Genomic DNA, 7,571 nt, shown 5'->3' with positions numbered 1-7,571 from the left:
CGAGCCTGCCAAATTTCAGCCTTCTACCTACACGGAAAGTTGGAGAATTAGTGACGTTGGAAAGTTCAATATGGCGGCTGACAGTGGCGTCATACCACCGAAATAAGTACGTACATTGGTTTCGGTTAGCGCAGGGAAGCCACCTACCAAATTTCGTGAAGATGGGGGTCAGCCTTCTACCTACATGGGAAGTTGGAAAATTAGTGACATTGGAAAGTTCAATATGGTGGCCGACAGTGGCGTCATACCATCGAAATAAGTACGTACAGTACATCGGTTTGGGTTAGTGCAGGGAAGCCGCCTACCAAATTTCGTGAAGAGGGGGCCATAAATAAAAGTTCAACATGGCGGACTTTGTCGACCGTTATGACCGTTGCGTGTAGAATTTCGAAATGAAACCTGCTTAACTTTTGTAAGTAAGCTGTAAGGAATAAGCCTGCCAAATTTCAGCCTTCGACATACACGGGAAGTTGGAGAATTAGTGATGAGTGAGTGAGTCAGTGAGGGCTTTGCCTTTTATTAGTATAGATTTGTCATTTTGAAATTTCAGAATTTCTCATTGAAAAGCATTGCCGAATCTGCAAACTGATCTATCGTAAAAAAACAAAATAACAAACTTGTGTGTCATCAACTACGAATAAGGTTACTGTTTCAATTTTAACGACAGTGGACCAGCTTGTATATTTTTCTCTTTTATGTGTCGACCTGCTGCATGTATCTCTAATAAAATGATAGGGAAAAGGCGCATGTGCAATGCAGTTCACACAGCAGCACAATTCTCAGCTGCTTTAGGTAAGTTAACTTTAATAAAGTTTCCAAAAAAAATAATCTTTGGAAATAAATGGAAAGGTAAGCAATTATGCAAAAACATTTAAGCCTATATTGACTGAACATATTATCTGCAGATTATTGTTGTCAAGAACCTGCAGATAAACAATAGTTGAAATCATTAATTACAAGAGAATTGAGCTTACCTAAGTGAACAAACAGCATAGGTTTTAAAAGGTGCAACTGATATGCAAGCAAAAAAAATCAGTGCCACTGGTCATGTGACAAGGACATTTCTGTGGTGTACACTTTTTTTGGTAAGTGACGAGGCCACAGATAGGACAGGGCAGAACTGTGGCGTGCTGAAAGAATTGCTTAGCGATGAAACATCTGACACTAAGTTAGGCTTACAGTTTATCCATCTGAAGAGCTGCTTCTGTTACTATGTATCTTGAGATTGATAATAAAATCTTTAAGACCTTCCACCACTAACAAACATTAATGAATGCCTTTTTAAAACACTTGTTTAATGTAGTCTAACACATTATGTTATTTTTTGAATGTGATTCATTGTCACAAACATTAGTTATAAACTAAAGTGTGATAACTCTTTCATGAAGTAACTAGAAAAGTGTAATCCCATTTTATAACTGCTTAGCTGCATTGAATGCACCGGAATGTTATTTCATGCGTGTTTTGCCCTATTGGCTGCTTTGACTATTCTTCTTTTGCTTTCATATCTTCAATTTGTCAATTACCCTGATCACTTTATTTGTAATGCCTTTATCTTTAGTACTTTTTCACCTGAATCCAGCCCCAGTGTATTGTATGAATCTGGGAAAGTCTCTAGTGCCTACAATTGTAGTGTCCTTATTCATATTTACCTCTTCATCCTTGGTAAAAAAATATCTACATGGCAGAAACTAGTATTTACATTGAGATGTGTGAGCCTTGTGTCTTTATGACTCACCCATATGATGTGCCTTCTTTTAATTTCCCCAGCCTTCTTATCAGATAATGACATGGTTAAATACAGTTAAAATTAGTGAGGTTGAGAAATAGCATCTAAAAGAATTTGAAAGTCCTGTTTAATGATTCATATTTTCCCCAAAATTAAAGTAGCCATCCTACATTTAAAGCAGTGTTGAAAAATTAGTTTAGTCCAGTTGGTACAGTTTGACTATGTCGAATTGAATTCTCACATTTTTTTGTTTACTTATGATGGCTTTTATTTCTGAAAAGCAGCTGTCACACCACTACTCCCTCATTATCTCAGGTAAGTGTTTTAGAAAAGCTGGAGACTGACATTTGTCACCATAGGCATTGTCTCTCTTTTGTAGTTTGTTATCCCAGTGGGGGCTGGTGGTGGGAAGTTGGAAAAGTTGACAAAAAGTAAATTGTATTTGTGTGTTCAGACTGAAGTCTGTTAGGCAATTTAGGATTTTCTTTCCCTTCAAATGGAGAAATGTGTTTTTATGTATATGTATGTATATATATGTATATATATATGTATATATATATATATATATATATATATATATATATATATATATATATATATATATATATATATATATATATATATATATATATATATATATATATATATATATATATATATATATAAATGAATAGTTTGAAATGTAATTTGTATTAATGATTACAGTGATATTGTGCATTTTTGACAAAAACTTAAATCTTTTTTGAATGGCTGATATTTCACTTATCTTGATTTTCAGATGTCCAACCAAATATAAGCAAGGGTATTTAGCTTTGGGGTTTCAATAGAAATAACTTGCATGATTTCTTTTCAGTTATAGGTTTCTTATCTACTGATAGGTGCCTCTGACTGCCAGTCATGTTTTGAGATTTCCCTACTGCCTCTGTCATAACATCCTCTGACTATCCATGACACAATCAAAAGTCAAAAGGATGGACTTCTATCAAATCCAGTTGTTTTCTAGGAAAAAGAAAAGAGAAGAGCAGTAGTGGCCATGAGTAGGGAAGAGAATCCAGTGACCACACAACCAGAATAGAGTCCATTGGAATGCTGGAGCCAGCACAAATGTCATTACGTCTCATACATACAACATCATTGACAAGGGAAAAACAAAACACATCTACTCCCTACTGGGACCGAAAGGTTTGTGCCAACTTAAGGCAGTGTGATACTCCTGTCTTCCTGGGAAAGGTATATACCAGGGTGCTAGAAAAGAGGTTGCATGTGTTTAGTCCAGCTTTGGATTCCAGGCAAATATGGAATCCATTCCACCTGTGGAACATTGGACAAGCTCTTCACCCTCACAAGCATTCTTGAGTATCTGTGTCTGTCTGGTTATCCTATGGGATAGTGTTTTGGGAATATGGGGTACTGGGCCTGTTTTTTATTATAGAAGACATTGTGTAAATAAAGATGAGACAGTTTTTTTTTGTTTTTTTTTTAAATTGTTTTAAAAGTTGAAAGTCATGACTTTTTCTAACCATCTACTCCACAGCAGGATTGTGGGGCAGGTGAAGCCTATCCCAGCAAGCAATAGAGTACCAGCCAACATAAGGCAGACACACACACGGGGCTCTATTTAGAAAGTCTAATTCACTTACCCTGTATGGCTTTAAATGGAAACTGAAACACCTTAAGGAAACTCCATGGAATGACCAGGATGTGAGCCCGGTTTCCTTACTGCAATGGAGCAATGCTATTGCACCACTCAGCCACACAGAATATTAATAAACCTCAGATATAGACAAAATTACACACGTACAAATGGCTAAATACTACACTTGTGTATTATTAAATGCTTTCATTTTGAATGTGCTGTTCTTGACTGGTTAAACAATGGAAATCGGGCTAGACTGGTTAAACAATGGAAATCGGGCTAGGATGCCTGCTTTACTGACATGTCACTGAATGCTTAACTTGCTCCAAATTGGCTCTTCAGTCTCTTTATATCTGAGAGGGAAGCCATTCTTAAACTTGTAGAACATGACCAAATGTGAGCAAGTGGATTTTTATTTTGGTAGTTTATATATATATATAGATTGTGGTCGTAGCATCTCCACATGTAGTGCAATATATGATCATGTGGCTTTAGCTTGGATTGTTCTTTTAATAGACTGATTGTTCTATTTAATAGTCAACTGTATAGTTTTGTTGCTGCTTGGTGGGCGTAGCCCTAGGCATATAATTCATACTAGATCTGTGGCCTATTAACTACTGGTTTAATGGACATTAGAAATTTACAAAGCACTTGTCAAATTGATTTGTACAATCACACTTAGACCATTTAAAAATTGAATGCAGTCAATATAAAATGAACCGCTAAAGGCAGTTTAATATATTTTACAATTTGACCAAAATCATTTTCTGATGAAGTTGTCCATCCTTCCATCTTTCATTCATTCCACTCTTCACTGAGTTAAGACCAACTGATTTTCTCGGCATCAAGACATCATCTTTTAAGACTCCATTCTGAGAAGGTAAATTTCTTTTAACATGACACCTGCCATCATCTTTAAATAATTGATTCACCATCATAATTCCAAACACACTTGATTCATTTGCTACTCGGTTAAGCTGTGCATTTTTCAAAAAGTGGTTTCCATTGGAGAGCTGATGTCTGTCCTACTGGCATCAGGCACACAACAGTAACCAACTCTGGTTATGACTGTCAACACATCGCAAGGCACTACAATGACATAGGGCTAACGTAACTGATAAAGAAAGCCCCCATATGTACGGAACACAAGGGTTGGGCTGAAGTGGAGAGCAGTTACTCTAAAAGACAATACAGTGAAGTGGTAACAGCCCCACATGAAACCAATGTCCTGAGGAAGACAATACAAATACTATATGAAAATACAACTCCAGCCACTCATAGTTCATCTCTTAAGATGGCTTTATATTATACAATTTAAAAACTCTAGGAAATGTAAAGCTGGGGTGAAGAAATGTAACTATGTTCATGGATGCAAAGGAGAGAGCTACTTGTGGGTTGTCACACACACGGGGACACAGTTTCTAGTTCAAGGGGAAGTTGAATTTAAAGACTGCACTCGCTGATCTGATTGCCTTGATGTCAGATTATATGATTAGGAGGACAAACTACAATGACTTCACAAGCTCACCTTATTTTTTCCCTAAGAACCAATAATGTATTACAGCCTTGATAGCACAATCTCTTCCCATTTTTGTTTTTCCGTCATAGTATGTAAAACTCAAGGCCTTAGACGGCTGAGCCTCTTTTCTGTTTGCAGGAACAGAATTGTACACGTATTGTACACGTACTTCCGGTTGGGTATTCCTAGGGTGCCACTTACAGCAATTACAATGACATCAGACCTGCTTAATTTTGTCGGATCGAGTTGCAGACTAGTCTGACCGAGTTACTGAGGATGGCAAACTTATAGTAACTCTGTATAACAGGACTGCAATTCCCAGCAGCATCAGGATTGCAACAGCACTGGGCAACTTCAGATGTACACTCTGGGACTGCTGGGAAAAAGAAGATGAGGCACTGAAATATTAATGGAAGCCCTCGAAGTCCAGCAAAGTTTTATTATGATCATCTGCAGCAAACCATTCATTTTGGAATACGATTACCCATACCTTGAGAATTTGTGTCCTGTGCCTGGCTTGTTCATGTGGTTTCATCTGGATTGGGTCCCCATCCATTCAGCATGCTTCCTCTGTTACAAATCCTTATCAGACATTCAGAATCAAGGTAGGACAATCTTTACGTGTTTTTCAGAAGGCTGTTCGTTGGGGACATTTTGTTCATTCATAGTTCTCAACTGTATTTGTGTTTAGTGTGTATCACTTTTGTTGTTGTGGTTTTTTTTTTTTTTTGTATCCATATTAAGTTAATTATCGCTGTTGGGGTTTTTTCCTGTGGGTTCTGCCTGTGTGTTTGTTCAATTGTTTTTTTTTTTGTTTTTTCTTTCATTGTTTATTCAATACATTCTTTTTCATTTATTAAGTAAAATAAACACCATTTTAACAGTGTTCACAGATTTGAGTTAATGTCTCTGACTTGCTAAGATTATACAGATGAAGTGTGACTAAAAGTTGCTGAGTAAAAAAGTGATTGGGTCTTAACCACAGTAACTGTAATCAGTTTTACACTGCCCAGTAAAGGGCTAATGCCCAGAGGAAACTCAACAGATGTTGAGTAGGCCGGGAATTGCCGTTTTACTGCTCTAGAGACTAAAGGTCAAGACCAACCACTGCATTGATTAACAGGATACTAATTCATCACAAATTATCCATGTCTGTTCTATCATCTGGAGGATATCTACACAAACGGGGAACCCGATGCTGTAAGTCAGCAACCTCTAGCCACTGTGGTAACCACAGAGACTACATGTAGTTTGTCAAAAATTAATTAAAATCTTTTATTGTTGGTATGGAATATTCTTTTATGAAACATTTGTGTTCCCAGAAAGTTTTAACTTTAATTACTCCCTTCTTTTTGAACCTGCTTAAACCAATTCAGTCAAATCAAGCCTGGACAGAATGCCAGGGTACACCCATCGCTGTGTCATACAGAGCCAATTTTGAAGTCACTCAAGGAACCTAAAGCCAATGCCACATTATGTGTTTTCTAGCCATAAGGTATGTCAGACTTGCCAAATGCAGTCAGGGATCTCGTTGCTGGACCATGTCAGTTTACATGACTGGAAATCACTGGATATGGCACATTTAGTGGCATAGTGCCAACCTTGCAATGCAGTTGTGCTCATCCCTTTTTCTGATGCCCAATAGCGCAGTACCTCAACACCGGTGCTGTACGAAGGGTAAATGGGCACAGTGAGTTCAGATGCAATCTTGGCCATTCATTTTTTTTTCTCTCCATTCTGTTATGGTACATAAAAAAATGATCTCAGACTAGGGTTGTGCGGTACACCGGTGCTGGAAACGTGCTGGGAAACACAAATTTTAAAATGGTATATTGCCAGCATTTCAGGATTTTTGGTACTTGAATCACTAACACGGTTGTGGAAAAATGTACATTTCGTAGATTTCACAGTAAAAAAAGGACACATTTCTGTGCAATCAGAACTTGACGGGGGACCCAACAAGTCCTATCCCGAAAACCCCAATTTCTTTGAAGTGATCCTGGACTTCACGGGAGACCCCAGCACCATAATAGGTCATGAAATTGAGGACTGAAAAATTTGTGACTACCGATTGTTCCCAACATACTCACTTTGTAACAGAGCAAATGGGATTCACTGTAGAATAATGCGGTATGAAATAAGGAGTCTACCGTCTCATTCATTCATGGGTGCGGCTTTTTCTGGTGAGGATCCCACTGGCCACATACTGAGTTGGGTTGACCAGGTTACCCTATCCTTAGCACCTTCTTCCAGTTCTTGTAGAATTCCCAGATGCACCAAGGCCAGTTCAGAGATTGAATTCCTTCAGCACAGTCTGCAACCTTTCCTGGGTGTTCTCCCAGTGCACTTCATCTGCTATACCCAAACTCACTGAATTGTCTCTCCTTGACATAAAGAAGCAGTAGTAGTGTCTGATGTTGTGGCTTATTATCCACGAGGTAGCCGATTCATTCTCCAGCACCTGAATGAACCTCCCCATGTGTCATTAAAATATACTGAAAAATTGGTTTAAACTTGTTAAGCACCCAGAGGTAGTAGTCAATATAGAAAGGCACTATGTGAAATAAGTGTATGACCTGTAAATAATGATTCATTGTGAAACTCTTTAGTTACTTCACCTTCCAGTTTTTGCAGTTGTGAAAAAGGTAAGAAAACGTACATTCAGAACCACTTTGAAATGTTAGTCG

The sequence above is a fragment of the Polypterus senegalus genome, chromosome 16 (assembly GCF_016835505.1).
Source record: "Polypterus senegalus isolate Bchr_013 chromosome 16, ASM1683550v1, whole genome shotgun sequence".
Taxonomy (NCBI): Eukaryota; Metazoa; Chordata; class Cladistia; order Polypteriformes; family Polypteridae; genus Polypterus; species Polypterus senegalus.
This window is presented reverse-complemented; position numbering follows the sequence as displayed.